The sequence below is a fragment of the Struthio camelus genome, chromosome 4 (genome assembly GCF_040807025.1).
Source record: "Struthio camelus isolate bStrCam1 chromosome 4, bStrCam1.hap1, whole genome shotgun sequence".
In the NCBI taxonomy this organism is placed as follows: Eukaryota; Metazoa; Chordata; class Aves; order Struthioniformes; family Struthionidae; genus Struthio; species Struthio camelus.
In genome coordinates this window covers 10,594,205-10,616,561 of record NC_090945.1, presented here as the reverse complement: position 1 = coordinate 10,616,561, position 22,357 = coordinate 10,594,205, and the positions used below count along the sequence as shown (strand labels likewise).

General features: G+C 43.6%; 1 protein-coding gene across 22 annotated transcripts in view; it reads right to left on the bottom strand.

The window, feature by feature from the left end:
• The window catches only part of ARHGAP24 (Rho GTPase activating protein 24), a 256,751-nt gene that overhangs the window by 74,883 nt on the left and 159,511 nt on the right, over positions 1-22,357 (bottom strand). For 4 of the 22 annotated variants that reach the window (XM_068941424.1, XM_068941425.1, XM_068941426.1 and 1 more), the window contains one exon: positions 6,400-6,510. The exons of the other annotated variants lie outside the window; for them this stretch is intronic. The gene's annotated coding sequence lies outside the window, so the exon portion shown is untranslated. The remainder of the gene's footprint in view (positions 1-6,399; positions 6,511-22,357) is intronic. 22 annotated transcript variants of the gene reach the window in all.

The following is a 22,357-nucleotide window of genomic DNA, read 5'->3' as shown; positions in this document are numbered from 1 at the left end:
CTTATTTCTGGCACTGGCAGTGGAAGGTGAGAGATGGGGGGATCATGCTCACTGGTCCCCTAATAACGAAAGGCTCAAAAACAAAGAGGTTCAAGTTCTTAGTGTTGTCCCATGGTTTACTGTCATTGTGTCCTTAAAGGTCAGTGTAAACACAACACCTGTATTTCCACAGACTTTCCGGTTGCTCATTCTTTAGATTGACCTAGCTGCATCATTATAATTTTGTAAGTTCTTGTTAAGGTTAAAATAGATCCAATCATAGAAAACATGGGCAGACCTGCCCCTTCTCCTAGATTACCGTTAAGAGTAAACTACGGTATTATTTTAACATAGGTAGATAAATCAGCTTACAACACGCAGTTCTGAATTTGACATGCCTAGCTATTACTGTTGTGATGGGTTTTGAGATCCTCAGATAACAAGTGTTGGCCCCAAAGGCTTGATTCTAGTTACGCTCATACCTTAGCATGAGGCCCAGTTATTTTGGCTCTTAAACTGACTGTTTTGTACTGCATTTAGCCCTTACGGAATAAATTAAAAACCTAGTTTGTTTTTGAAAAAGTTTTTAAAGCACACAGCTGCTATGGCAACAGCTTTTGCAGGAAGCGGCCCTTCTCATCTCTCCATAAAAAATAGCACCTATAATGGCACCTTATAGGCTCCATGATACCATAGGAAATACATGCAATCACAGAAGAAGAGAGGGCAGTGCTGTTTTCCTGCAGCATGATGGGCTTTCACTGGCAATGTTCCTTCTAAATAAAGACCCCGAAAGCAGGTGAAATAGCCAAGGCTGCCTCATACAGGGATTACTTCTCACAAGCCGCTGAACGACAGGAGCTGTATTCTGTTCTTGGCATTTGCAAAAGGAATTAATACCCACCACAATTATTGTAGCAGAAAGGCACGGAGAGGTGCCAAATCACTGGCTACTACCAACACAGATTTATTAGAAAACTCAGTCCTTCCAGGTTGCTGAGCACCCTCGGCATATTTTAATAACAGAGCGGGAAAGGCAGCCTCTTTTTCATGATTTCCTGCAGGGGAGATGGTGTCACGCTGGCACGTCCATAGCAACACAGACAACAGCAGAGCATCAAGCCAGATGAAATCACAGAGACAGAAACACAGTAACTACCCAAGCGAAGCTCCTTCATTAGCGACTGCCCTGGATCAGAATATGGTATCTGAGCCCCCTCCCCTTGAAACACTTCAGTGGAGCTGAGATCTGAATCAGCACTTTGTGCCCTGAGCCCACGCTATTTTTCACGTAACACCGGTACAAGGCTTTGAGTTACAACCATCACAGACGAGAAGGGAATATTAACTCTCAGCTCTCACAGTGACAAAAATTCCGCACTCGCTGTAGTCTTGGCTCGCAAGTATGGCTTTTCGTAACGCACACGTGAAGCTCTCATTTACAGGAGGCCATTATAACTGTGGAAGGATAATAAAAGCCAGTCATGGGAAGGTGAGGACTCCAGCTGCTAGCAGATGCCAGGTTCTAATGGCTCCACAAAGGTGAAGTCAGAGCACTAGGACACACTAGAAGCAGCTACAGCCATTTCTGAATCACGCGAGCCTTTGCGCTGTGGCAACACTGGCTGCCCAGCCTTACACCTACAGGAGCAGGTGTTTGTTTCCTGTGGGGCTACTCAAATTAAAACAATATGTCACATCTGTGCTGTCCTTGAAACACTGCCACCTCATTTTCAGCAAATCACATCATCCACTGCTTCATGGATGCCAAGTCAAGAAACAAACCTTTGCTTCACTAAAATGAGTGAGAAGAGAAAACGAACAGCCCCAGCCCCAACTCCAAAGCCCCCTTCTCTACTGATTATATTTAGCAGCATGAATGCCTTTTTTCCATCCTCTCCCCAGCCCGGTGTTTCCACAGGCTGCCCCAGGTTCTGTGAATTAACTCCCCACAGGAAGGCTATGACCTGCAAGGCACAAGACTATTATGTTGGTATTTTTTGAAATGCCCTTCCAGTCATCAGCCAGCCAGCAAGAAGCAACAGACTTCTTAAATTAGGCTGAGCAGCAGAAGAGTAAACACAGTCATCAAGACGCCTGCAACACACTGCCTAAAAGCGAGATAAAGGGAGCATTTAGGAGAGGCCACACCCTCCAGTCTCTCAGGCTGCGTCTGTCACACAAATACTTGCCTGGCAAGGACAGGAGGGGTGAATGAAACCTTGGCCAAACCGAAGGAACAGCTGTCAGACTCAACAGCTGGAGCAGCTGGAATCTGCTTCTAATTGAACTTGTTCTCAGCTGGTGGAAGAAACTGAGATTGAGAAAGTCAGTATTTTCTTAAATTGCTCCATGACTCAGTATTCGGTCTGTCCTGTATCACGGTGAAGTCTGAAGGCCCTCCGCTTTTGTAATTACTGCTTATGAAACTCTTTCTAAACAAATACTTTTGATCCCCACATAAATCTTTTTTTGAATATCTATCACAGCTGTGCCCCAAAGACAATATCCACATTTTCGTATCATCTCAAGATTTTTCTGTAACATGCGTAACTCAACTAGGAAAGGAAAAGAGACACATATGTGAGCAAATTTTTCAGCAGTTTGTCATAGACTGGAAAAGCAGTTTATTTTCTTTAGCTGATGCTATAAATCAAAATGTGCAGATATGAAAATATTAAGGTGTCCTTTTTTATAGCTATGTGAATAAATGAGTTTTTGGAGAGCTGGCCAAGGAAAACCAAAAAATCATTTCACTGACTCCTAATGACAAACTTTGTGGTTTCCTTGGCAAAACAAACCTGAAAATGCTCACTTCAGAGCAATAAAAAATAACTCAGTATGAAGTTATTTGTTCATTTTATGCCATATTTTAATAGCAATTTTGATGATTTTAAAAGAAACAAAAATTGCTCAAAAGGAAAAAATACAAACCAATTATTTTCTGAAAATACTAAAATCCATTTTTTTTTTTTTTTTACCTGAAACATTTAGTGAATTCAAAGCTTCCTGTATAGGTTCAGCCCACTAAGAATATCAAGCAAGTATTTCCAGTCCTACTTTTCCACAGTACCCAAGTGTCAGTTAACAGAAAATGCTTCTTCTTCCTTTGTCATCTGAAATCTTTGGTCTTGAACAAATCTGCAGTTCGTAATAAGGAAATCTGCATTGAAGTCAATGGATTCAAACTGGAGGAATGTAGTGGCTTATCAGTACAGCCGAGCCACAGAAGACTAGAGATACGATGACATGCACAAACAAGCCTGACGCATCCACAGCCCTTGGGTTGTGCTCAGCCCCACATCAGCACAGCACTGCAGCAGAGGCCCCAGAAGTTAGTGCATCCCGAGTGCGGCGGGGCAAGCATACAGGTGACAAGCTGTGAGGCCAGGGGTGGCTTGATCCACCCAGCGCAGACCACAGTCAGATCACGCTTCTGTTTGCGCTGCCCAACACAGCCAAGAAGGGCGTCCAGATCGACTTAAGTCTCTGGGACCCCCAGGCCCTTCAGCTCTGGCTGCTGGAGGACGGCCCAAGTCCCACACCCTAAGCGTAATATGCCATTATAAATCACCATACGGGATGGTGAGCAAATCATACAAATCCTTTCTCCTAGCATGTGAGCAATCACTAGGTAGAAATCAAGGGAGGAGGGCTGTAAGTTTTCTGCTACAGTTTTTTGGGAGAAAGCTGCCAGACACAGCAAAACCGTGTGGCCTCTTTTATCTATCCAACTGGACCAAGAAGCTGGTATCAGACTGGGCTGCTGCCTGAGACGTGGGCATTGGCTTGGAAGCCACAGCTTCTGAAAGACAGACTCGTCTGCAAGCCATTTGTTCTCATTGCTACTAAATGACCAACATGCCCGCTACAAGTAAATACCTTGCACTAGAAAACACCAACTAACAATACCCAGATGCTCTGGGATGCGTTCTTTAGCTGAAAAAGAATCTGCAAGGCTCCCAGGCATGCTCCTCCCCAGCACAGGAAAGCACTACTTGGAACACCAGTGCCATCACATGCAATGGCAAAGCCTCACTGGCGGCTGTAGGCAGAGCCTACTGCCTGCGCTTGGCTCTCCCAGACGCCAAATGCTGACCTGAGTTTGCCACGTGCTCAGTTCCTATTTGCAATGAGACCGCAGCCTCATCTCCAGGTACATACGTATTAGTAACTATAATAAAGTGAGTGTAAACAAATCGCTTTCATGTTCAGTATCACACTGGTAACTTGCACATAGGTACAATGATCATTGCTGGGTTCAGTGCGATAAGCACGGCAACACATTGCCTGGGATATGCATACCAATTGTGATATTTTGCTCATTTTCAAATAAGCTGGTCTTTTGTAATTCTAGCAACAAATCATTAAGATCGGCAATTAAATATAAGGCACTGAGAGGAGAAGCAATTTCTTTGGTCTTTTACTACACAGATCCAAGCAGGCATTTTTGTGTTGTTGGGTTTAACAGAAGAACCTGAATAGTAACAAATAGAAATGTCAGTTGTTTTCTTTTGCCAGTAGATTCTGCCTGGCTTGAAGTCCATAAAATGCAATTTAGTTTCTTGATCCAGGTCAAAAAATAAAACTGTATCAGCATGAAAGCCGATTTCAATTCTTAATGTTCCCAAACGATGATTTAAATATCTTTTTGTTCATAATGCTAACACAAATATTTCTGCCCTCAGAGCTTCAATCTCAATGTATGCTCGATGTATACCTAAACTTTAAAGAAATGCATGGTATGCATGATTACTCAGGCAGAAAATGGATAATTGTAAACTAGTCTTCAATATCCCAAACCATTGATTTTATTTGGAGGTCGTGTACTTGGGTATTCTAAAGTAGTGCCTCTCCCCTAGCTGCCACCCAGCTGCACGCATCTTTCAGCGGCGAGATTTCAATCTTGCATTCGGGCAAAACATGAACAAGAGACACGCGCTCCAAAACATCATCCCATACTGTCACGCATTCATCCCCTTGCATGTTGCCAGGAAACAGCGTCCAGCGATCGCTGGTCCTCTGCCACCGAACGATGCCTCTACGGAAAGGCCTCTCCTTTTTCTAGGGGGTGAGGGGAGGGTGGTGGGTGGTGGTGGTGGAAGGACAGTACTTAATGTTGACAGCACTTAATGTTGACAGCCCTGCCCTGGACATTTCGAACCCAGCCCATGAGACTCCCTGTCTTGCCTTGAGTGCCCTGTCTGTAACAGCATCACCTTTGGGTCTGTTACGCTGCAGGAAATCCCAGAAAAATCTTTTCATAGTCCGAGTGCAGAGTTAGCCTTCCTTAAAAGGCTATACAGAAAAGGCATAAAAATGAAAAACTGCAAACTTAGAAAATACCATCATTCCCTTACTCTCGCCATTACTTAGGCATCTCTTGCTCACCAGGCTCCAGGGGCCAATGTAATCACACTGTTTGCCTAGGGGGGTACTCCCCCGAGATTGCTTGTAGTCAGAGAAGCCAAATGGGCAACTCCGTAGCGCTTGGACTGTAATTTCTGTCTTTCGGAGTTGACCTACAAAACTAACACAGCCAATTCACGACATTGCCTCCTCCCCTCCAGTCTTGCTCACTGTCCACCGTTGCTTGCCTCAGGCACCTTTGGGAAGGAACAACTTCTCTTGGCCTCTTTTCTCCTTTCTCACTCTTCTACCTACAGAGCTACCCCACAGAGCAATCTCTTCTTGATTTTTCTTAGGAATCAGTCACCCTCCACAGGCCCAGGGACAGTATTTAGCATACTGCAAAAGGGTTTTCTTTGTTCTTCCAAATAAACCAGTACCAACCAATTTATACTTTGGTATTATTACAGTCTTCCATCCCCCATGTTTTTCCAGAGTTCTTCAGATGGGAACGGAAAGCCAGATTTAACAACTATAAAACAAGCTTTCACAATGAAAGCTGTTTTATGAACTGCTCTTTTAACAAATAAGGGAAGGAGACAGAAGCCAAAGAGAAACACAACAGTGACGACAGCCTGGTCTGAAACCTACCTGTTAATTTCTGCCTGTCTTTCAACATCCCCTCAGTCAGAGCACATAATATCATCATTCTGCTTTGAGCCGTGTCAGTCGGTATTAATTAAAGGCACAGGCATTTTAACACAACTACCAGACTGCACTCTCAGTCTTCAGAACAAAGGGATCATTTTTTGCTGCTGCTCTTCCAAAATAATCTCCCTCCCTGGGTAAATTTAGATTTGAAGGGAGAGCGCAGAAGGCCTCTAAGAGTGTCATTAAAATGCTCCTTTCATTGGGGAAAAGGCAGATGTTTTTATTTGCAGAAAAACAAATGGAGAGCTAGGCCGGGGCAAACATACACCCTCGTAAGGAAAGGGGTAGCGATGGGAAGTTTCCACTGGCTAGCAGATTTCACTTTGTGGAATTTACTTTGGCAAAAGGTTAATCCCTTACGTGTTTAGGGGAGGCAAACGGCAAGCTGCTGAACATGCGGCCGCATACAATGCCGAGATTTTGCAGTCAAGGACAGAAAGGTCACAGAAGTCTATCAAGTTCACATTTCTCCTGGAAAACCAAGCAGAACAACATGTTTTTTTTGAGTAGGAGACTGTTCAAAGTCAAATGAACACAGACTAAGAGGTTTTTTTTGTTTGTTTGTTTTAGTGCTGGGAAGGAAGCAGGAAGGTACAATGTGACGGTGCTATAAAGGCTCTCCTTTGTACCAGGGACTCCTTATCTCCCCTGCATTGTGCTTCCAAGCTATCACAAAAATGAGCCACTAATATTTCTAAGCCATTAACAAATGCATTTGTTGGACCTGTGGTTGATATAACCCTAACGCTTGAGGCATGAATAAATGGAAAGGGAGATATATTTGGTGAGCAGTATTAGGGCAAAGCAGTACATTTATTAGCCCATATAATACACATTTAAGTTCAGCGTGACAACTTTTAGGAAATTATTTGCGCCACTCCCTTTATCTAGCCTGAGACAAAATTACATTGGGGAAAAAAACCCTCTTGCTCCCAGAAATGGTGAGCTGGAACTGCACTACAGTACACGACAAAAATACAGGTAAATAAAAGTAGAAACCAGTCCTGATAGCAAGATAGGTATTCAGGTTAGCTCTGCTGTGTTTGCACAACTATTAACACCAAGGAATACTGCTTTCTGTAGAGGAACTGGCTTAGGCTGTCCCAGGTCTCATTTCAGAGATTACATACAGCATCAGATGATCGCAAAACAACTATGGTGACAGTGCTAAAAAGAGGATAGGGTGAGAGATACTACAGCCTTTTTTCAGAATATGTTGGTATAAACCCAGTCCCTGAAAGTGAGAGACAGCGCAAGCATGAGACACTGAAGGAGTTACCCAGGCAAGACCTAGCAGACTAGGATGTCAAGGTAAGTAAAGCATACCTATTCCGTAACTAAAATTGCTTTACTCAGCTTCCAGATTAGAAGCTGAGGGCTTTACAAGAACAGCTGGCTGCACAGAAAAGAGCCTGTGGTGGATAGAAGAGAATGAAAAGAATCCAGGGAAGAGGCCCTTTGCCAGCCTCACTCAAAGAAAATCTATGAGGAAACATCTGCATATAGAAGGGAAACTTGGGTGTAAAAGAGCATGCTTGCATACAATTCAATACTAAAGCCAGCAGAAGGAAACACTGTATTTACTATAAAATCAGTAAGGGGGGGGGGGACGACAAAACACTAAAACACTTGACCCTCAGACTAATAAGTCATGATTCTATCCAGAACTAAAGAAAGATGCTGTTGATTATTAAATGAGTACCACTTATAACTCCATCCGGCCCACAGCATGCAAATTTTGCTAGAGTCATACAAAACAGAAGAGCCGTAATCCCTGCAAAATGATCCGTCACTTAAAATTCACCCCCAGCCTGCCCACAGGAACTCTGCTTTCTTGTAACTTCAACATGGCTTTATCAATCTGCCCCTCCCGCAAAGTGAAGCAATTGGCTCTCTCCCAGCTTTTGGTACACCAGGGAACAGAGGCCATATAAACACAGCCATTCCTTCCAGGTTGCTCTCCTGCAATTTCCCTCTAACAGCTCCAAGAGGCAATCTCTTGAACTGCTCTATTTAGATAACAAGGTTGAGATCTGAAATATATCACTAAGGAAAAGGTGCTACAAATAAACCTTCCAATATTTCACAGGTCATCTTCTGAGAGACAATCACAATAAATCTCAATTTCTTTTTTGAATTATATCACTAGCTTTCTCCTCAGAGCTGTAGTTTAGAATACCCTCAAGTACTTCCACATTTTAGTAAGTCATTTCCCCTGTATGTTTACTAGAATAGCGCTTCACCCTATAATTCATCATCTTCACCTTATTCATTTTAAATTCGAGCATCCCTACTCTATTTTGCTGCATTAAAATACCTCCCATAGCAGCCTTATGCTAAAAAAAAGGTAGTGATTTTTACGATGTGTTTTGACACGAGAAGCTGGGTATTTCTGCAATGTTTCTTCTGCCTCCTCTCCGACCTTAATTTCATTCTGGATGTTAGCATTAGAAAATGGAGCTTACCGTTGGACTTGATCCTCAGTGAAAAGTTTACTTTTATTCTTCCAGACTTCATGCCCTCTAGAGAAAGTTTAGAATTTGGGTGTTGCCACTAAGAAAACTGCTAACCGGCTTCAGAGAAAGTATCACTGTATAACACCAAAGAGCAGTTGGCACTTTTCAAAATCAATAGAAAACCATTTTCACCTTCCCTTCCAAGAGCAAAATCAGACCCAGAAGAGCAACTCTCCCAACTGGTTTGGGGGATCAGCTCTTTTTTAAAAGGTTCATGATTAAGAGAGGACCGTTTCTCCACTCCTCGCCTTTTTGGATGGAGACAACATAATGCAGCCTCTGTTCTCCACGTCGCCTATATATTTTTTCCACGCAAAGCACCCCATTAGGCAGCAGGGCGAAGCCCTCGCCATTCGCAGCAGGGCTGGGGGGTGGCTGCCCAGCTGGAGCACAGTCCAGCCCACAGGGCTGGCAGAGACAAGTCCTGGGCTCCCTTAGCACCCACCCAGCCCAGGGACGCACCAGACCACAGCAGGGATAGAAAACATGCTGAAGGACAACTCATCCCATTGCCAAGCCACAGAGCTTCCCTGCCTGCATCCCCTAACAGCTTATTATACACCTCCCAGCGATAACGCATTTTCTGTCCCAATTCAAACAAAACAATGACAGCATAAAGCTGTGGGAAAATGGACTACCAGCTAGACCCACAAAAGCACCTTAATGTCTGGGTAACAGATGACAAGACAAACTTACTTGTTCATTGTTACTGGAAATTGCCTCCCAAGTGACATGGGAACGAGGCTTGACAGTTACATTAATCGTGTTATTCGGTGAATGTTTTCATGAATACCACACTTCCATACCACTAGGGTCATATAGCAGACAACTATATGACCAGAGAGTAGAGAGCTGTAGCAGAGATTTAACCCTTTCTTGATATGTTCCTGATGCTATTCCTTACAGTGATAGCTCAGAACCACCTTCTTAAGAAGTGCTTTCCAAAAACGAGTGATCAGAAAGTGCCATGCGAATCACAGAGGCATGAAGAATATATCAATAAATCCTAATTTTGAGAAATTCTTCCTTAGTCTCTTAAATCATTGTCAATGGCAAATCACACCCTCAAATAATCCTGCCTTGCTGCTGTGAGACTCACTGAAAATATTCTCTCCAGGAAAAAAAAATCATTTGTATTTAGACTACCTAGAAGCTATGAAACTCCTAAACAGGAATTCTCTTCTGTCATGAGCGCTTGCAATTATTCATAGCGCATGCTAACATATACATGGACTTTCCCCACTAAAAGCACAATGGAAATCTCTGATGATAAAGTATTTCTTCACATGGCAGCTGGAGGTGCATTATAGCCACTGCTCCCATATGCTTGTTCTGCGGAGGTGAACTAAATTAAATTTTCAAGTTACAGAAAGTTTCAGCGGATGCCGGCTTTTGCAAATAGATTTCTATGTATGCAGCATTGATGTTACTGTTTTTATAGGATTACAGGCTGCAGTGTTGGCAAGCACACTGAACCAGAAATGAAACAAACCTCACCTGGCAACATTTGCCCTGGGACAGCTTTTAGCTTTCTGAACAGTATTTTGAAAAAGGGACTCCCGTCCACTTCTCCATAAACGTAATTCCCCTCTAACCACTGTGGCTCCTTTTACTCGCTGAGTACGAAACAAAATGAGCACATGGAGTACCTCTGCTTGTTATTCCTGCTGCTCCTTTGAACTCTCAACCTTGTTTCCAATTTTTCCAGATAGTTAGATATGCTGTCTTGTCCCGGCACAGCCCCACAGTCAGGTGTTAACAGACTGTGTCTGTGTCACTCTCCAGAACTGGCACAATGTATGTTTTATTCCTGTTACAGCCGCTCAGTCTGCTGGCTAAACAGTCCTGGACAAAGATTACGCTGCCACAGCAGTTTCTACATGGAAGTGCCATATCTGTTTAATGCCTGCCATGCCTGTACCAGCGTGAAGCTGCTCCGCACAACCCTGTGACCTGAAGTTGGCAGCGGGAGCGAGAAAAGGCTGCCTTTAGGTCAGCTGGCTGCTGTCCACCAGAAAGATAAACTTTAATGTCGGGTTGCTGTTTAAGGTTTTTTGAAAACTCACTTTAGAAAATGCAGTTTTGATTTGCCACATGTAGAACTGGAAGAGAGGGATCTAAACTTGAGGGTTATATAGGCCGAGATACATTCCTCTATTTCTTTTATACTCTGAGTACACAACCACTCTTGTTCTCTGGATCTGAAGCACACAACATAAAACTAAAGAGACTCTCTCAGACTTGTAAATTCACTCATGCGGTTCAGACCAAAACATGGTTTCAGCTGCACTAAGAGAAGACCTTTGAGTGTGTACACTCAGAAGTGGCCAAAATACTGATCCATATGCCAATAAGCTGGCAGAGTAGATTAAAATAGATTAAATATACCATAAGCCTGATGGCAGAGGAAGAGAGCTGTACGGAAGAAAGCCCTGCCTGACTCAAATTCTGGAAAGACAGGCCTGTTGCACAAAATACTGGACAGTTGCCTCAAGTTATTGCTGCAAGGGGAGGTCCCTCCCCAGTGGTACAGGGCTGGGCTCTTCCAAAAGCTCTGGCAGGATAAATCAATGCTCCTCCCCAGGCATAAACTACCCCCAGCTAGCTGGCAGCCACTGCTGTGCTGGGTAAATTTGGCATATGTAATAAAAGAGATGGACAACATGGGAGTGATTTTGCAATGATAACAAGCAATGCCAATCCTACAGATTATAGAAAAAAAATCTTTTTCATCTGTTTTTGTGACACTTGGCGCTCAGTCCTAACAACAGTCAGTTAACTACCACAAACAAATTGTTTAACGGATTACATTTTTTAGGGTAGAGCTAGGTTTTTTTTTTTTTCCCCCCTCAAGAGGCTATTATGAGGTGTGGATGCAGCCAGGGAATTTCTGTCAGTTCTGGTCTCCTCACATTGGAAGTTAACTGAGTACCAAAGAAAATTTTCAAGAGTGACATCTCAGCATTTCAGTTTCAATATCCAATAATTAATCAGATATATAATATTGCATCTTGCCTGCTTATTGCCAAAAAGCACTTCCTGATACAGACTGCTGCTGCTAAACGACTTCAGTCACACTAGCCAGAAAGTAGGCAAGGAGAGACTCTCTTCCCTACGTAGGGGCTCCTTCACTGGACTACCAGGAACTCTAAAGATACACTGTGAAAAATAAAGGTAGATCTACTCTGTTCTCCCAATGTTTTTCCTGCCTGTTTAAGGAAACGGACGTACCCTAGTTCGTAATAAGATGCAGGAGAATCTGCAACAAAGTAGTTAGAGCACAGGCAGGCAACAGGAAAAAAGGATAAGAAAGGGAAAGTTTTTTGTTTGTCTTTAAAGAAGCTTATTGGAAATGGAAGAGCTCCAACACCTAAGTCCCCTACCACATTAGTAACTGTGCCATCAGGACTGAGGTCATTTCAAACTTTCAGATATTTACAAGATAGTCCGTACTTAGGAGAAAATATTTTATCGGCTGAAAAATATCCAGGCATTTATCTCGCTGAAAATAAGTTACCTCCTATATATGTTACCTCTTAACATCCAGAGAAGCAACTGCTCGGTGTGTGGTCCCAGTGTGCGACCTGTTGTTCTGTTTCTTATTTACACCAGGGCCTCCCTTTTGTTTTGTTTTTATTCGGTGAATCGGCAGCAGCAGGGGAAGCAGAAGATACTGCTGGCAGCAGCAGCAGCGGTAACGACACTGGTGCCGACAGTGGCAGCTCACAGCTCTCGGCCAGATCACAGGCCGCACTGCGGGGCCTATATGCCATGTGCAATGAACAGCATCGTCTAGGAACCCCCAACTTAAAGCAATGACAAATACCTGCTGCTGCGCAAGGCAGCTTTCAGTCAGCTGTGCAGCAAGAGAGATCTGGACATTCAACAGAGACGATAAGCAACAGTCTTGTCAAGTGGGATCATGCTTCATAGCAAGCACAAGACAATTTAAAAGTGGATTAAGACAAGATCACTGCTTGATATCTGGTATGAGCTGCTAATAAGTTTTAATCACTGAATCACAACTATGAACTTAGAAGTACCCAATGAGTTTTATCCAATAAACGAGTCACACATGGATGGGTCACTAAAATGTTGTAAATTGATGTTTTAGATGTACAAATCGTCACATAAACATGGATGCCTACTCCTACAACACATGAAAATTTACTTCAATGTTATCAGTTTAACCCTCATTTAACCAACTACATCATTCTCCCATTCCAAATTTAACAATAACAACTGTAGGAGGTAAGACCGAGATTTCCTAACAGGAAATCACAGCTCCTATTTGCCTTACAGAACAATACCTGGCAAATATATGCCTGTTTCGGTTTTTTTAAATGCGAACGTTGAAAATTAATCCCTCACCTTGCACCACCTTCCCAAGCCTTAGGTAATATAATCCCAGAATCCTCCCAAACCTCTCTGCATTCTTGAAGACTGAGTCAATCCATCCCCAGACAAATTTCCTCCTAGTGTTTACCATGCTGTCACACTCTTGGGGCAGATTGTGGGTCTCCCTGCTTCACTTCGACAGCATTTTTGTCTGGTTTTGTATTACTATCACCATCTCTTGTTTTACCTTATATTGTCTTAACTCACACCATGATCTGTCACAGACAGTAAGACCTTCCCCATCAGCTAGCCCAGGTCTGTATTGAGCTCCCCAATTTAAGTCTCAAGGGTAGAATCCAAAGCAATTCTAAAGTGGTAACTGCTATTTCAAAAATGAACTACTAAATTGCTGCAGTAGAGGTCAAGGCTGCAGGAATCTGTTGCTGCAGTTTCTCCCAGCCTTGCTTGCTTGCTGTAGTGAAGCCTTTTTTTTCCTCCTCCTCCTTTGAGGGTGTTGGGGAACAGACTACTCATTTGAGTTCAGAAGCTCTGCTTTAAGGTGCCAGGCACCAGCTGCACAAAAAAGCTCCAACGGTGCTATAACAAGCAGCATAACACACGTACCCTCCTACCGGGACCAAACTCCCCAAATGCACTAATATTTAGTAGTCATATGTTATTAAAGCTGAAATAGAATTCAGTCATGTCAAAGCATCCCTTTTAGTGACGCTGTAGGAAAAAATTATTTATTTTCCAGTAAAAACAGGAGAGGAAAAGAAGACGTGAGCTACAAACATCACAGCAATAGCAGTTCAGAGTTAATTTCTCAGCGATGCTCACTTCAGCCAAACCAACTCATCCCATTTCATTGTTGCATGACTGCACTTATTATTATACCTACTTATTGTGCACTTGCTAAAGAAAACGGCACAACTGCCAAGGACTTCAGTAAATGAAGGCTTTGCCTTCCTAGCTCCTGACTGCTCTCTGCTACTTTGCAGCTTCCATAGTCAAGAGCCTATTTCATGCAAAGCCAATGCTTCAGCTCCCGATGAAGTGTTTAGAGTACTAGCAGCAAAGATTACTTTCCCATGGCACTTGCGCTACCCTGTGACTCTCATGCCAGTTTGAGCACTTCACTTCTTTTCTCTCAACAACAGAACAGCTAGTGCTGTCACCTCCTACCACTGCTCCAGGAGACTACGTCCTCCATTCTTGCACAGAATAAAGCCTGAAAGTCCTTCCAACATTGTCACTGGAGTGACTAACTTCAGCAAAAGCAAGCAACCAAGTACCTAAGGGTGAAAAAAGGACTTCCACGTGGGACAGAGCACCACTAAAGCGAAAGACACATCTAACTCATTTTCACTTCTCCGCAACGGTAGCAATGATGTCCTATTAGGCCTCATTCTTTTGTGGTCCTTTACTGGGCATTACACATCATTATCAATAAATGTGATACTTTCTGCTCATGCGCTGTGCACTGCCACAGTTTCTGATAAAGTCATCAGTAACGGGACTGTTTAAATCTTTGAGTGACTCTCACCTTTTGCTCAGATCAGAGTCAACAACATATTGTGATCAACATGGGCACGACAACTGTCTTAGGACTGTTTGCCGCCCCTTCACAAAACCTCAAGCAAACAGGCTTCGCACCAGCAACCTCAAAGAAGGATCCTTCCCTCCCTGCACGGCAGCATGCCAGACAGCAGCTAGGTTGCTGTCTCTCATCTGAACTAAGCGAAGAAATTAACTGAGGACTGCATTTCTAATCGGAAGGACTACAGGTTTGCATCACACAGTGGCAGATGACTTTTTCATTCCTCTGATCTGCCCATAAACAATTCCTCCAGGACTACTTGCTGGCATCTCTGCATCTCACTGGGCACCCCTGCCTCGCTCATAGCCCGCGTTCAGTCTGCACAGACAGGTCCATCTTGATAACAGAGGCCCAGAGCTCCGCACATGAAATGGAAACCTTTTTTTCTGAAGACACCCACTCACCAAGGGGCTGTGGAAGCACTGTAAGCATGGTCAGCTCTGTCTGGTTCCTGCCTTTCACCATGCACAAGCAGTGACGGCCTGACAAGTGCATTAAAACTTCAGCTATCCAAAGGCAGATATACAAGAACTTTGGGTACAAACCCCCAGGAATTTTTTTTTTTTTTGCTTTAGCTTCCTAAAAATAGCCCTACAGAGGGGAGCGAGGCTTTCAGGGTTTGCTTGTTTCTTTTTTCATCAGCTTTGAAAAGATTCCCTCATCCATGGGCTTTTGTTGCTTTCAGCAACTTCCATGTCAAAAAGCAGAAAGTTTACTGACAAAAGAAAGATGACCTGTATCTTGCCTTCCTAAGCTATTTTGCATCTTTTGTTTGCTTATATAATAAAGGAAAATGCCGCACATAAATTGGGATTCGGGAGTTACAGGTTTTCTTACTGCCTCTTTAGTAGTTTTTGCACCGCGCGGGTGAATTCCTTCAAAACCTCCCTCTGCCACATTTGCCCCTTTTTGCAAAAGGCAATTAGGAATATTTATGGACCTCACAGGGCAGACATACCACTTCAGTTAATTAAAGCTTGAAAAGACTTTAAGATCACCCAGTGAAGGGCTCTATAGGAATGTAAACTGCGTAATAAACTGAGAAAACCACCCAGCAGAGACATAAAGGTCATATCTGAGGTGAAGTGTGTCAAATAAAGATCCTATTTAGATTTAAACAAAAATGTTTTAAGTTACATTACAACAACTCGCTTCCCCACCATGCCATAACTGAGATTTTACAACAAAGTAATCAGGAAGGTAAGAATGTTACGTGCTAGTTGGTCAACTGGAAAGAATGTATTGAAATCAGATTTACCTGACAAAAACTACCAACAGGAAATGTAAGTTTTTGTGTATTAACTGTTTTAAGCAGTGAAAAGACAGTGTTAAGTCTACTCATCTGCAAGTGAGAACGTCCGCCACTACTACTTATCATTGGCCATTGGCAAATGCCCCTTTACTTTTTGGTGTTAAAAAAAAGAAAAATCAGTTCCTTTCCATCCTACAAAACCTGAAAACCACCAGTGAAATGAGAAGAGTTCTTACCATCTTGAAAGACGAGGTCTTCTGAATCGCAAGAGGAGTGAACAAAATGCACAGAGCAACAGAAGGTGGCGTGCATAAAGGCAAGGAACAGACTGCTACTTCTAGCACAGCAACCTGCAAGGTTAGTGACAGATTTTGCCGGCTCCCTGTTTCCACATGTACTGCACCAAAGCAAAACGCCCACCTTGTGGCTTCAACACTTTGCAGATGTCTAACTAGCCAGTATCACAAGTCAAGTCACAGATCAGGGCAAATAATTCAGAGTCCTTGATGTAATAATTAAATAACAGTGACCACAACAATCTGTGAGGACTCGCTGCTGCCTAGAGACTCTTTTGCTAAGTGGGAGGATGTAAACGCAGCTGCGACCACAATCTGGCCATGCAGAGAGGGCTGGTAGGCAAAGACCCTGCTCCAACCCTATCCAGGCTGGATACAGCATGCTCCAGGCAAGAAACACCAGATAGGGCATGCACCTGTACTGCTTCCGGAAAGCAGGCCCTGGGAGTACTTTACACAGTTCTTTTCGGTGCCCTTAAGCCTACCAGAAGTTTGTGCAACTTCTCTGCCCCAAATTCCCACAGCTCTGATTCTCTCCCCTAACTGACAGTCCTCCCCACGCCACGTACAAACCTCATGCTGTTGCAGTAACAGGGGAACGGAGATGAAGCACTTACGTGGCCATTCTTCCTATTTTGCCTGGTGACCAACATGCTTTTCAGGGTATCCTGACTAAATCTTTTACAAAGCAGTTCTCAGCAGTGGCATCACACTCTAAAATAGACCAGACAGTGACCGCTTCAGCTAAAATCTCTTACAATAGAGGATCTCAGCATCATCTTCTCATTGTTCTACCTCCAGCTTCCTCTGCTCCCAGAGGGTGGTCTCCTGCAGGCCACCTTCCCCTTGCCTCTCCCAGCAGCACGCAACTGTTCTGCTACATTTCAACGCAGCCCAGGGGGAGGAGAGGAAGGCAAACTGAGCTGCCAGGAACACTGTAAGAAAGATGCACTGCTAGTATGTATCGCCCAGGCAATCACCACATGTTTTGGAGAAGCAGAAAAACGGCTGATACAACTCGGTGTTCGTTCATTTCCCTCAGGGTGCTACTACCACTTAAATACATTAGGCTGCAGCTCAAAAACCATTAATGACAGCTATATGCGCTGCTGGGTCACCAAACCGCATACATTTCATTTGGTAAGGTGTACCATTCAATTTCTGTAGAAAGAGAGAGCACAGGATAGCTTATCCTGGCGGCAGAAGGGCAGATGATAACATGATCCAGCAGGAATAACTTACCACTATGATGTTTCGGCAAAAAAAACTTGAATTTGCTTAAAAACTGGTAGATTTGCCTTTTATTACTTTTATTGATTCAGTGATCTGTGGATTGCAACATTTCTGATTCAGTACTTTGTGCCCAAGAAGCAGATTTAGTCTCTCTGCCAGTAACAACCAAGATGAAAAAGTGTCCACAGATCTGAGGAAGTAAAGATGTTGCAGAAGAGGGAGATATAAAAATCAAGGTATAATCCCATTCCAGAAGAGTGTGAATTCTGCTTAAACACCTCCTTAAATTAGGTTTGAACAAAAAAAAAGTATTTCCGGAAGTTATGCTTCATTTTCAAAGCAGTCATAGCTCTTCTGATTCCAAGTGCCTAAATACATATATTACGTACACCACTTACATTAAGGATAGCTTTTTCTATTTCATCTTTAAACATTTACTGCAGTCTCTGACTGGGGGGCCGACTCTTGTATATGTTAAGTCATTCTGATCCTTACTGACAGTTTTGAAAATATATCACTTGTTTTCACACTCAAATCAGAGATGCATTTTTCACAAGATCTGTTCCCAAGAGCAGGTGCCTAGCTTTTTTTAAAAATTAATATAAACTGATTATACCTGCTCCTCTGCAAGCAGGAATGATTGCTGAGAACTTGCAACTTGTTACATGCACTGTATTAAAGCACCTTATAACAACTCAGCAAACTACGTTTTGAAAGAACAGGAAACTAAAGTCCACAGACAACCTTCAAGTTAAATACTTGAGGAATCTCCTACCATCTGACATTCACTGACAGAAAAGTCAATGACTTTATTTAATGATTGAAGGATTAGAATGAGTTTGGTTTTGTATCAGGCTTGACTTAAGAAGGATGACCTGGATACGTTAGAAAATAAAGTTTAATTAACAAACTACTTCTGGTATAATTAGCTAATGAAGTTCAGGAAAGGAAAAAAAACAGAAAACAGTTTTAAGCCATTCAGAGTAACGTTACTGATTTAGAGCTCCACGTTTACAGCACATGAAAAAAAAGAGAGAGAATCTGACAACTGTTTGTCTTCACTCATAGCTCAAAAATCAGTATTTCTTTGAATCGATGCCATTCCTGACTTCATAGTTTGCTTCTCATCTGTGCTGTCGGTATTTACAGCCAGCAACAGATACAGGGTGCAGTTCTGATCCACATTCCATCCCTTCTTCATCTCTATCAGTATAATAAAGCCAGAAAAAAAATGCATCTCCTTGAACCAGGATTTCTGTCTGGTCTCTGAGACTCCACAGATGTTCAATCCCGTTTTGAAAAGAGAGCGCAGGAGGCACTGGCAAGCTTATCTGTCGAGTAGGGGAAGGGAACTCTGCAATCTCCTGAATTCGCTCCAGCATTGGGGTGCTGCAACAAACCCTACAGCTACTCCTTTCTCTGGCTGCGTTCAGTGCATGACAGGTGACAGGCAGCACAGCACCTGAACCAGTGAGCCAATTAAGAGGTTTTAGGGTTTGAGGGAAAAGAAGAAAGGCTTTTATACCCAAATACTATGCAAGCACATGCTTGCCATAATAATTCCTGGGAGCATTACAACTACCTTCATCTCACCTTGTATATTGCTAGACATACACTGTCAAAAACCAACTTGGGTACTAATATTTTGGGTTCTCCTTAAGCAAGTTACTTGAGAAAAATTTTAGTTTTTCTGAAGTAGTGGAGTTACTCTTTTGCGTTGAGGACCATGTATCTTTCTAACTGAGAAAGTGCAAGAAAATCAGAATTAGATGATAAATTTAGTCACCTAAGACTAGGTGACTCCTGTGCCAGGTTGCTTCTAGCACCAGTGATGAATCACATTGCTTACCTGCAATGTATTAGGACTGTATCAAGTATCCTCTGTGCAAATGACAATACAGTTCTGAGACATCCTGGTGAACGTTTCCTCAAGTGCTAAAGATTCAGTTAAGTCCCATCAGCATACTGCTCACATGAACTTTAACCAGTCTTCACATGCTACTGCATCCTCTTCTCCCCTCTCCCAGCTACATCCCTTCTAAGCCTCCTCCTGCTTGTTCAGGGGACGGTGCCATCACCTTCCCCTCTTCTGGGGTCACAGAGCTTGCCTGCCTTGATCTGGCACATGAAATTCATGACTAGCACACTCAAGGATTTCACCTTTGCCACTGCCTATAGCTTTGTCTTCCTGCAGCTCCTCTCCTTTGCCGGGTAGCTCTCTGAACTGATCATTTTATTATTTCATCTTTTCAATGTGCCCTTTACTAATCAGAAGAACTTCTCAGGTAGTCCCCTTTTCCCTACAGATCCTGCTCACTAGTAAGTCAATTGGTCTACGAAACGCTCCACTGAAAGACTATGTGCTGCACTACGCCTGCAGTTCATGGTTGTGCTCTTTCCCTATTAGTTAAAGAATTACAAAGATTCTCAGGGAAGAATGGTGTCATCCATTTTGACATAGTTTCCCCTTTTCACAGAGCTATAAACATTTCCCGTACTGTAACACTATCCAGATTGCGCCAGTATGGAGAACTGAACTTAAATGCTCAAAACTGGACAAGAGCAGGATCCCTCTAGAGATTTCAGATACTTGCCGTTAGGGCTGAGACACTGCAAGAACAGCAGAGGGCATGGGAAGCAACATTGCAACTTCTCGTTCTGACCAGTTCTGCAAGCGCAGACCTAATAAGGAGCAATTGATTTGCTTTGATTGGTCAGCTCAAGCTGACAGACTCTAAGGGACCAGAACTGTGAGTAATGCGACAAAAGTCTCAAGCAAGCAGCACTGGGACCTGGGCAGCAAGCCTCCGTGGTTTGTCACTTACAGAAATCTACAGAAGATCCCAGGGAGAAAACCAGAAGTGCCGGCGCTTGCGTAAGACTCCACGTCCTGATCCAATTCTCTGCTGTCACGGAGAGCAAATCTCTTAGACTGCAGCACGACAACAGGACTGCTTATGCCAGCGTACTGCGAGGGCACCTTAAAGCGTGCGAGAATCCAGGCTGTCAGGACAGATATGAAAGTACAACGAGGAACATACTTATGGAGACCAAGGGACACTGATCCTTTTGAATTTGGTTTATTACTAGCCCATGAAACACTCCAGGTAACACGTGGATGAAAACTAGTACACAACACTGAGTAACACATTTCCAGTCAACCTTTATAGCAGTGGCTAAAGTTCATGCATTAAATCACCAGAAACAAACATACAATTTTGATCTACACAGATGTGTGCGGTGTGTCCCAGACATGTGCTATTTGCAAATCATTTAAATCTTACGATCAGCAGCCTGCTGTTTCTGTACCTGATGCTTAAGGCAGAGTAGAAAATCCTCCCCAGCTAGCTGCGAGCAAAACTCTGCAAGACTGCCCAGTGCCTTAAGTTTAACACGGAAAAGCCAAACTCGGCCAGCCTCACTTGCACTGAAGCTGGCTGAAACCGGTGCAAGGGTTTGTACAGTATCCAGAGGAAAGCACGTGTACCGCAGCCCACTCGCTGCCGAGGGCAGCTGCAACACAACTCTCCTCCCCAAACCACCAGTGCTGGTGCACTGACGGCTGCGTGTGGATGGGGACTCGCAGGCCACAGCCAGACACACAATACCAAATACCAGGTCAAAGAACTGGGAACTCCGTTTACTGAATTCAGGTGACGGATTAATCAACTCTTTGTTTCAATTGCCTTCATTTTATTACTCAGTGTTTTGACTGGCAACTCAGCAATGAGTATTGAGGACTACTTCTAGAGGCAAAAATCAGGATTCGCCAGAAGCAACAAAAACAAAATAGCCCATTTAAACGTTAATATGTGAATTTTTTAGTCAAGAAAGTCATTGAAAATTTATCTCGTATAAATATAACTGACCATTTGCCTTCATGCGCCTTGGCTAAGTTCACACAAACTGAGGCCAAGAACATGCTATAGGTACTCTATTGGTTCCACCTGCATTAATATATGCACAAACGCATGCACTTAATGGGAACAGGGCGAAAACTTGACAGTGACACTGCCACTTCACCTCTCTTCTCAAACGACCCCAAAGCCTACTGGAGGTAGGGAACCTCAGCACAGAAGCTCAAGAGAGGAGTGCAAGATCCTGTCTAGAACAGTGTATTTCCGTAAGACGCACACATAGCATGGAGGGGAGGGGTCAGCAATGCTGATAGCTAGGCAGCATCTCTAGACACAGAGTTCATAGCAATGCAGCAATTACCCTTCTTTTTGTGTTCTACTGAGCAATTTAAAGAAGAGGCACATTAAATTATTTTGAAGTAATGGTATCATAAAGGGAAAAACACCAACAGTTATTTTAAGACATAGCAAAGCAGGTGAACACCTTCAAGGCTCACCCTGAAGTCTGGGTCTGACTGAAGCAAGCCATTTGCAAACATTGCACAACGCAGTTAAAACAAAAGGGCAAGAACACAGGACAGCAAAGCACAGGACAGCAAAGCACAGGACAGCAAAGCACAGGACAGCAAAGCACAGGACAGCAAAGCACAGGACAGCAAAGCACAGGACAGCAAAGCACAGGACAGCAACCCAGGGGATATTACATGTGCAAAAGTTTTCTTGCCTAATCCCAGCTATCATTCCAGTCTCTTGTGAAAACAGTGAGCTCCTGAAAGGCAAGCAGGCTGAAATCCTTTCCAGCTTCAAACAAAGCACACTTTAAAGAAGCTGTTACACAGCATCAACTTGTATGAACAGATGAGAAGACAAGCCAGATGCCACTCACACCCAGTCAGCTCGTCTCCCTCGAAGCACGCAAACAGGCTGTGACAAAACATTCACCCATGACTATCAAGCCGAGGGAAACACGCTTGCTAAGGAAATAGGAAATAAATTCGAAGCTTCGAGCTCTCACCTGGCACAAGCACACACTCGCAGCACAGTCAGCGACGACAGAGGCACCTCCAGCATGACAGCCAGTGCCGCCACGGCCAACGCAGCCAGCCCTGCCTGTGCTCCCGCTATCTCTTGCTTTGTGGCAGTTTCTCCCGTGACTCCATCGCCCAGGAATGGCAACCCCCTCGCCTCCCGGCACCCGAGGTGCGGGTGCTCCTTTTTGATTTGAT